The following is a 10,840-nucleotide window of genomic DNA, read 5'->3' on the forward strand; positions in this document are numbered from 1 at the left end:
CCTAGGAATGGCCCCGAAAATGAATGTGTCTCAAAAAAAAGTTTTTTAAAAAAAATCAGGACACCCCAAAAAATTAACTTGCATTTTGAGGTAAAAAAAAAAACTAAAAATATGGGGGACAAAATCCTAAAGTAGCGAAATAGATTCCAGAGGGGTTCCCAAGTATGCTGCAGGTGTTTTCATTGCGGGTAGTAGTGGCAGGTGCATTTTTTAAGAATTTTAAAAATGCACTTTAAGGACTTAAAAATATGCTTGCACCCATTTTCATGTACCCCAAATTTGATGTAACTAGTTTGCAAAAAAAAAAAAACTTAAGTGCTATTCTTCACCTCTTCTTCACGGGCGCATTTATGCACCTGCCGCGGCTATTTAAAAACCCTACTTACCTTCCGCAGGCCAAAACGGGGGTACCCATAGTGATCCCCCCATGCCAGGACATCATTAGGGGGGTCCCTGGATGATTTCTCAAAAATTCACCATTTTTTTTTTCCATACTTACCTTTCCACCAGGTCCCGATTCCACAGCTTCTGGAATTGAATAAGCGAGCATGAGCCCGATACGTTATCCCCGTCAAAAGCTCTGATGTGGTGCAAAAAGTCCGTCATGCAAAAAGCTCAGACTTTTCGCACCCAATTGAATACCCCCCAAAGTCTCTTGCTGATTCAGCACCCTGGCCAGCAGCTTGGTGAAAGTTATATTTTTGTGACTTTGAGTCACTAAAATTGTCACTGCTTGGCTCTCTTTTGTCACAGATGAATGGTTCATAAACCTAAACCTTCCTCGACCAGTGCTGAGCAGAATAGTGAAAACCCCATTAAAATTTGTACAGTGGTTCAAGAGATGAGCTTGAACGAACAGGCAGACCTCTAAACCGGGAAATTTAGTGTGTGTGTGTATATATATATATATATATATATATAGAGAGAGAGAGAGAGATATAGATAGAGATGTACAGTATGTTGAATTAGCAGCTTTATATTGAAATTATGTAAAAAATGCTTCACAATACGCTATGTCGTAAAATGTAATGGAGTAAAACCAAAATGGCAACAAAAAAAAATTCTTCGCAAGAAAATAATCACACAAGAACTTCATATTAATGAGCATAAAAAATACATTATACCGAATAGCATTGGTGGCCAAACTCAGACCAAGGGACTCCTAAACAGTTCATGTTTTCCAGACCACTTGTGGATCTTTTCAATTGTTAACCTGTGCACCAGCAAGAAACCTGATGAACTGTTGGGGGCCCCTGAGAACTAAGTTTGGCTACCACTGATATATATAGGGTCGTTCACAGACATATCGCTGGTACACACTGGCCGACGGGCATATGATATATTGGCCGATCAAATGATCGGCCAATATATCTGCCACTGTGTACCCAGTATTGCGACTCAATATACCTCCACCGGGCCGCAACATCAGTAATTGTGCTGGTGATATTGGCGGGTCGTGGCTGAGTTTAGCTAGCTGCGACCTGGACTGCACCGGATGCTTGGAGATGTCAGGTAAGGCGATTCCTCACTTACGGGGAATTGCACGTGGCAGTCCTTCTGGTGTCAGAGACAAACCAGAAGCCACTGCTGTAAGGACCAGGGATTGTCTGCATACTTACTACACCAGCCGGGGCCCTATCGTCTGATGCCGGGGATCGGCAGCAGACATATCTACTGCCACAAGGCCAGCGTACTCAGTTGGTTAATGCAGTTTAGGAGAAGAAGGCACTCCCCCGGCAGACACTCTCCCGACCAGAAGCAGTCCCTACGAAGGGTATTGCGCATCTGGGTTGCTCCGCCTACCCTTCGCGTGCATGAGACGCTCATGGTCCATGCTCAGTGCACCCTGTAGCTGTTGGTCTCAGCAGGGTCTGGGTCAGTCTCACTGTATACCTCTCCTTTGGTGCTCTATGTCCTACCATTCCTTTGCATTGTTGTAGTTGATTTAGAACATATTGTAATTCTATTACAAATGCATTGTATGTGACTGTTGCTAGCAGCTGTATTGACACAGTCTTTAATTTCTGTCTGTCAATTATAACTATCACTGTTTTCTTTCCATCCTCTTGGGGTTGGAGTTTTTTCTGAGTACTTCACATTCAGTAAGATATTTGTGAAGGTGGTCACATTGCATTGATCCCTTTATACATATATATGCTAAGCGTAAAGGGAAACAGGAGTTCAGGTTTCATTTATGACTGTCAGTTATATCACTGCTATTGCTCCATTTGACCCTCAACTACCAGGATGTGTAGGGGTTAAATTGTACTTCACATTTACTTGTGAAGACTGAGCTGCCACCCCCCTCCTAATTAATTGGAGACACTCAGCTGCAATTAATCATGGAAATGTCTACTGAGGGGTGATTTAGGCTCTCTCTGAGTATACCCTTTCTCCTAGGACCAAGGTATATAGCACTGGAATCGTACCAACTTTTGCAAGATGATTCGGTGCCGACTTGTAAGTATATTTGTATGCATTGCACTTATATCCTACCAATGTGATTGCGATTTAGTGCTCATTTGCAAATATATTTATATGCATGTAGATCCTACCAAACTTATGTGTTTAGGTAGTTGATGTTAAGGCCCTTTTGCAAACATGCACTTTATGTGACTTATGCTAACTGCTGCAAAAAAAGTTTTTTTTGTTTTTCCTAACCCCCAACTACTTGGTGTATAGGGGTTAGAGAGTACTTCACAGTTATTTCTGTCTGTGAAAAGGGTCACATTGCATTGTTAACCTACACTGGTTGTAGGTTACTTGCAAGTATTTACCATGTCTCAGGATAAGGGTAAACATGAGACTGTTGTCCCTGTGCTGGATTCATGTAAATCCTGTGCAGTTGGCCTATCAGGATATCATACAGGATGGACTGTGGTTTCATTATTATACACCACAACAGTCCACCTCGCCAGCACCTGTTCAGGGGTCACCTTGAATGTCGTCCTGGTCTCAGGTTATGACGCAGTTAGTGGGCCGCTTATCAGCCACAGTGATTACAGCCTGCTATGTTTCCTCTTCCCATACATCCTTCCTGGATGGAAGGTTATGTCCACTCAGTTCAGAATCTGGTTCTTAGCATCTACTATATGCAGGTGTTACAGGCGAATAAGGCATCAGCCGTCTAAGCATATAGATGGACCGCACCATCCTTTCAGTCCACCCTGCTTGTATGCAGCTTTTAAAATTCTGTCCTAAGCTGAATCAGGCCCTATGTGCTTCCTTGTTTTGCATGATATCCACTGAGGTCTCTGCCTCCCCCCATGTCTGCCACACAATACTGATTTGATCAGTTTTATTATTGGCACTGTGGAGCACCCTAAGCTTTGGGCCCTCTCCTGCCCACAACAGACGATGATGGCTGTTGTGAGGAGGATAATGGAATATTTGTGAACAGTCCAAAGCTTGTGAGATTCCAAAGTCACAGGATAATGAAATAGTTTCTTGTTTTCTGATGTGAGGTGAGAAATTCAGACTCATTTCAAGTTCTGACTCGGTTTGGTAAATGTTTAATGGTTATAAAAACAACAATGTTTTCAAGGATTTGAGGGTGTGATCACTTGTGAATTCCACAATGTATAAAGATGGCTTTGTAACACTAACAACTGAATATTTATGGCTGTTGAAAGAAAATCCTTTATCCATCAATTTAGAATTTACTTTCTGTGCTGCCAGTTCCTAAGCCGAAATATCCTTCCACTTCAGTCATTCAGTACTTCCTATTGAGCATATCTGCTAAGCAACAAAATGGTTTATGGGTTTCAGATTTATTTAAGTCCAAGATTTTGTAATGTGCACAATTCTAGGTCTCACTGCTTTAAAGTTAAGGCTTATTTAAGAATTTTTTATAGCCTGATGCTGCATTAGATTTCCAAGTTTGCCCAATTACTAGCTTCTATCAGTTTTAGTCTTCTCACTGCTTGTGTAAAGCACCAAGTCAGTCCATCCAAGCTGTGTATTTAACAGTTAATAAGGTTTTGTTTGGGCTCATTAATGAAATGTAATACTACTGTATTACCATTCATCTTAATAACAGGGGAGGTAAAATTGTATTTCAAATTGCACCTAGCTTTATTGGTTGCAGCATAAAACACAAATACTGTGAATGCAGAGGAATTCTAATATTTAAATGTATGGCAGAGATGGATCATAATGTTTCACTGCTGTACATAATCTTTTTTTCAGGTGGTTCAACCCTCATCTACCTGTCCAAACAAGCTGCTGCTTCCTTACCTCTCCATCAGGCCCTATACTAGCTTTCATTTCCCTTCAGCATCCAATTCAAATTTCTAACGCTCAGCTATAAAGCCCTCAACCAATCCTGTCCTCCCTAAATCTCCATCATCCTCGTCTTCCACAATTCTACCCACTTAATTCCGCCAATGACTGCCACCTCTCCTCCCATCCGATTATATCCTCCCACTCCTGCTTCCAAGTTTTTGTTTGTACTGCTTCCCACCCCTAGAACTATCTAACTAACAGACTCTCCATCCAAAGCTTCAAATGGACTCTCAAAACCCACTTCTCTATTAAAACTTTCCAGCTCTCATCCTTACTCACCTCTTTGTTTCTCGCTCACTGTCGCTCTCCTCTTTCATCTCTGACTTTCTGTCCCTCCTTTTTAGATTGTAAGCTCTCAGCAGGACCCTCTAACCTCCTGTGCTTTTCTTTCTTGCATTAAACAATCATCTCCTCCCCATTGCCAACAGTGGCACTGAACCATTTGATTTAGCCAGCGCTGTATTTGTGGGTATTATGAATGCTTATGTAGAAATGGATGTATAGCTTGTACTGCAATGTTTTGTTCTGTCAGCTGATCTGCAGATACAGTCAGGTCCATAAATATTGGGACATTGACAGAATTTTCACATTTTGTCCTCTATTCACCACCACAATGGCTTTGAAATGAAACAAACAAGATGTGATTTAACTGCAGACTTTCAGATTTAATTTGAGGGTAATTGCATCCAAATCAGGTGAACGGTGTAGGAATTACAACGGTTTCTATATGTGCCTCCCACTTTTTAAGGGGCCAAAAGTAATGGGACAAACTAAACAATCTTAAATCTAACTTTCACTTTTTAATACTTTGTTGCAAATCCTTTGCAGGCAATTAGAGCATGAAGTCTGGAACGCATAGACATCACCAGACGCTGGGTTTCATCCCTGGTGATGCCCTGCCAGGCCTCTACGGCAAATGTCTTCAGTTCCTGCTTGTTCTTGGTGCATTTTCCCTTCAGTTTTGTCTTCATCAAGTGAAATGCATGCTCAATCGGATTCAGGTCAGGGGATTGACTTGGCCATTGCATAACATTCCACTTTTTAGCCTTAAAAAACTCTTTGGTTGCTTTTGCAGTATGCTTCGGGTCATTGTCCATCTGCACTGTGAAGCGCCGTCCAATGAGTTCTGAAGCATTTGACTGAATATGAGCATATAATATTGCCCGAAACACTTCAGAATTCATTCTGCTGCTTTTGTCAGCAGTCACATCATCAATAAATACAAGGAAACCAGTTCCATTGGCAGCCATACATGCCCACGCCATGACACTACCACCACCATGCTTCACTGATGAGGTGGTATGTTTTGGACCATGAGCAGTTCCTTTCCTTCTCTTCTCTTCCCATCACTCTGGTACAAGTTGATCTTTGTCTCATCTGTCAATAGGATGTTGTTCCAGAACTGTAATGGCTTTTTTAGATGTTGTTTGGCAAACTCTAATCTGGTCTTCCTGTTGTTTTTGTGGCTCACCAATGGTTTGCATCTTGTGGTGAACCCTCTATATTCACTCTTGTGAAGTTTTCGCTTGATTGTTGACTTTGACACATATACACCTACCTCCTGGAGAGTGTTCTTGATTTGGCCAACTGCTGTGAAGGGGTTTTTCTTCACCAGGGAAATAATTCTTCTGTCATCCACCACAGTTGTTTTCCGTGGTCTACCGGGTCTTTTGGTGTTGCTGAGCTCTCCGGTGCGTTCTTTCTTTTTAAGAATGTTCCAAACAGTTGATTTGGCCAAACCTAATGTTTTTGCTATCTCTCTGATGGGTTTGTTTTGATTTCTCAGCCTAATGATGGCTTGCTTCACTGATAGTGACAGCTCTTTGGATCTCATATTGAGAGTTGACAGCAACTGATTCCAAATGCAAATGTCACACCTAGAATCAACTCCAGACCTTTTACCTGCTTAATTGATAATGAAATAATGAGGGAATAGCCCACACCTGTGCATGAAATAGCTTTTGAGTTGATAGTCCGATTACTTTTGGCCCCTTAAAAAGTGGGAGGCATATATAGAAACCGTTGTAATTCCTACACCGTTCACCCGATTTGGATGTAATTACCCTCAAATTAAATCTGAAAGTCTGCAGTTAAATCACATCTTGTTTGTTTCATTTCAAAGCCATTGTGGTGGTGAATAGAGGACAAAATATGAAAATTCTGTCAATGTCCCAATATTTATGGACCTGACTGTATATCTGCAGATGATGGATGTTCATACACACTGAACAACCATCATCTGTCATCTAACTGTGGGTCCTGCTGGACAGGGGTAGCGCCGTGACTCCCTCCCCGCGGCCTCTGCTGCAAGTGTATGGTCAGTCAGCTGACCACCCATACACACAGCACGATGAGCAGATATATCTGCCATCGGCTTTGCAGCACAGCAACTCGATATGTCTGTGAACGTCGCTCAGACATATCAGTGGTACACACTGCCGATGGGCACTCAATATATTGGCCAATCAATTGATTGGCCAATATATCTGCTAGTGTGTACCCAGCATTTGTCTTGCAGTTTTATCTTGTTTTGTTTGCATTGCTTCTGCACTTTGTAAGGTGCTGCAGACCCTGTGGGGCTTTATATAAATAAATAATAATAATGGTAGCCTTAAAATATCCCAACACTAGATGTAGCTGCTGTACAGTAGACTTTATTTTGTTCAAATATTATAAATCTCCCTGATAGGAAGATGTGACCTTTTATAGAGCAGTGCAAAATAATTTGTGTAATTGAAATTGATATGTTCAACGCAAACAACAGAGACTTGCTGCCAAATATTCTGCAATAGTCTGGTTTCATTCTGTAGCTAATGTGTTTATTATTTTTAAACCAGTGGATTAGCTGCAGAACATCATACCTCCCGATAGTCCAGGAATTGTATCTTCACACACATCGATGTTTGGCTCGGCAGGATCATTTTCAGTAAGTTTAGCTTTAAAAAATGGTTTTAGGTATGGAACAATCGTTCTTCTATTTAATTGCAAATTGCAGCTGAAAATATCCAATAAATAAGAATGACCATTTGTTTTTAGTGAATTATAGCAGAGCTAAGCACAGATAATAAGGTAGAGATGCTACCCAGATGACTGAGGATGGGGGGTGTGGCATCCCATGGCACGAGCTTGTAGATGATTCGGCAGGGGCAAGGATGTCACTTAAGCAAACAAGATGCAAGGATGTTTTACTAATGATAGTACAGGTAATAACTAAGTAGAGATAATGGCAAGCTGAGTATTGTGAAATAGGCAATGCATGTGTTCTTAAATGGTTCCAAGTCCTGGTGCATGTATAGGCAATAATATCAGTAGCACAAATTCTGGCAAAAGCATTGTCAATGACAGTTCCAGATGTCTAATGCATAATGCTGGAAAGTAATAACAAATGATCAGGCAGAAGCGTGGCCTGTAGCAAGGATTGGTTACGCAGTGCAGCCAAATAGTAGCAAAATATCAGGAAGAAGCACGGTCTACCACATAGCAGGGGCCTGGTACACAATGGGAGCAGCAAACGTACTGGTAATCCAAAGTCAACATTGGTACACCAAGAAAGTTTCTGAAGAGCAGTAATCAGCAGCGTGACTAGAAACACCCATTATAATCACCTAGCCATGAGTGCTAGGTCGGGGCCGGTTTTATACCCCATGGAGTGAGAACTAGATTTTGTAAAAAGCTGCTAACAAACTTTTTCATGCACAGTCTGATTCCAGATGCCAGGGCAGAGAAGATTACCATGAATAACCTAATGGTAGTTATTTTCATTATTATGTATGAAAACAATGAAGGTAAAGTGTTGAAAATTCTAATTAAACTTTTACAATTACTTTAGATCATTGATCCAGTTTGGTAAATATGGTCTGTGTAAAATTTGTGGGATAATTTGGGTAGTACAGTACTAAGCAGGAGCAGTTCTTTTTCTTCATTTACAACCTCACCTCTCGGTAGCCCACATAACACTTGAGATTGGATTTCTTCTCAAGCTAGTAGAAACTTTTGTAGAGTAGATAAAGCGCTTTCTCTGCTCAGAGAATGCTCTATGATTTAACAGATTTTACAGCATAACTTTCATTCTAAGTACATGAATAAATAGGATATTGTAAGGCACTACAGTGAGATGCTATTGCAGTTTTGATGCATTATAAATTGATAAAAGCAGCACAGTTATTCTGTCTTTGTTGAATCTTTATATTATATATAATTTCTTGGAATTTTCACTGAAGATAGATGTTTTTTTCTTTGCATCACTTCCTGGGCATTGTGATGATGGTGTTATTAATCTTGTAGATCTTTGTCTCAATATGAGAGCTTCTACAATATATGAATACAGTATATTGGTGTAAAGGGACATGCTTTGCACACTGATGATGAAATAAAGAGACAAATATGCTAATAACCATATAATAACTATAAATTCATTGCAAAGGTTATTTTCTGTTTGAGTAATACAATTCATTTTTGTTATCTAAATTATCTGTGTTTGAAGTATGCAGGGCCGTAACTAGGGTGGGGCGACCTGTGCCATGGCACAGGGCACCGCAGGGCAGGGGGCACTGTTTGGGCATGTCAATTATCATTCTCACTTGTAGCTTCCTCTTCTTTTATCCCCAGCATCTCCTTGCCTCCCCTATCTCTTCCCTGGCCTTTCCCCATGAGGCCATGGCCTTTTTTAGGTGCATTATCTTATGTCCCTATTTGAAAAAAAAAAAGGGGGGAGCACCAATGCTCTTTCTGGCACAGTGCACCAAAAAGTCTAGTTACGGCTCTGGAAGTATGTATCACTATATTATTATTGTTATTGATATTTTTTTATTATTTGGTGCCACAAGGTGTATTCAGCATCATCCAAAAAATAGTCACTGGGGAAGGAACAACAGCTCTCAATGACACAGTATCCATCGTAGGAGAAAAGGAAAAGTACAGTGGTGGTAAAAATAGTGCAAGAGAAGAAGAGGGAGGAGGGTCTGCCCAAAAGCTTACATTCTGCAAGGATGTGGTAACCAGTTAGTGAACTGGGAAAGTGACCAGGTCGTTAGGAGAGGGAGTGATTAAGATGAGTGCAAGGTAGGCTTTAATGAAAAGGTGAGATTTTAGGGAACACTTAAACCTGGTGAGACTGCAAGAAACTCAGTGTGTGTTCCAGAGGATGAAGAACTGTAGGGAAAAGCTTGAAGGTGGGCATGGGAGAAAGTGATCGATCTGAGGAGCAGAGAATGAGTGAGGGAGGGATGAGAACACAGATAAGGTTGGAGAGTAGATAAGGGAGGAGTGATTAAGGGTTTTATTATTATCCTTTATATGGTGCCACAAGGGTTCCGCAGCGCCTTACATAGTACATAGAACTAATAGGTGAACAAGAAACAAGTAACTTACAGTACATTACAGTGCAGGACAAGGACACAACTTATATACATTGCTGAAATAGTGATTAAAGCACTCACAATAAGCTGCCGGGAGTTGGTGGTCCCGTGTTAGGTGCCCTAATGGGGAGTAGAGAGTAGAAGAAAGTGTAAAGAGAAGCACATGAGGGAAGAGGTAACTGCTCATGAGAGCTTACATTCTAAGGGGAGGGGCAGACAGACAGGCGTGACACAGAAGGGGAAGATAGGAAGGAATGAGCATGAGGTGGGTTAGGATGAGTGCTGAAAGGCCTTGATGAAGTAGTGGGTCTTGAGAGCCCGTTTGAAGATTTGTAGAGAGGTGGAGAGTCTGATAGGGAGAGGGAGAGCATTCCAAAGGTATGGAGCAGCACGGGCAAAATATCGGATGCGGGAGTGGGAGGAAGTAATCAGTTGGCAAGAGAGGCAGCATGCATTAGTTGAGCGAAGTGGGCGGGCGGGAGTGTGAAGGGAGAGAAGGTCAGAAATGTATGCGGGAGAGGATTTGGTGAGGGCTTTGTAGGCGAATGTAAGAACCTTGAATTGGCATCTGAAGGGGAAGGGGAGCCAGTGTAGGGCTTGAAGGAGAGGGGAAGCAGATGTAGAACGTCTGGAAAGGAAGATGAGCTGAGCAGCAGCATTGAGAACAGATTGTAGTGGAGAGAGGTGAGAGACTGGGAGACCAGCTAGGAGAAGGTTACAGTAGTCCAATCTGGATATGACCAGTGAGTGGATGAGGGGTTTTAGTGGCATCCTGGGTGAGGAAGGGTCTAATCCTGGAGATATTTTTTAGGTGAAAACGGCAGGACTGCGAGAGGTGCTGAATGTGCAGTTTAAAGGAGTGGGAGGAGTCTAGCATAACTCCAAGACAGCGCACTTTGGGGCTAGAGGAGATAGTTGTGCCATCAATAGATAATGAAATTGTGGAAAGTGATGTAGTGAAAGAGGGTGGGAAGATGATCAGCTCAGTCTTAGACATGTTAAGTTTAAGAAAGCGCTGGGACATCCACAAAGAGACAGGATTTGCAGGAGGAGAGGGTGGTCTACAGTGTCAAATGCAGCAGAGAGGTCAAGGAGAATGAGCAGAGAGTAGTGGCCCTTGGATTTGGCAGCAAGGAGGTCATTGCTGACTTTCGTGAGGGCAGTTTCAGTGGAGTGGAGAGATCGGAAGCCAGATTGAA

This window comes from Taudactylus pleione, unplaced genomic scaffold (genome assembly GCF_031769625.1).
Source record: "Taudactylus pleione unplaced genomic scaffold, aTauple2 ptg000178l, whole genome shotgun sequence".
Classification (NCBI taxonomy): Eukaryota; Metazoa; Chordata; class Amphibia; order Anura; family Myobatrachidae; genus Taudactylus; species Taudactylus pleione.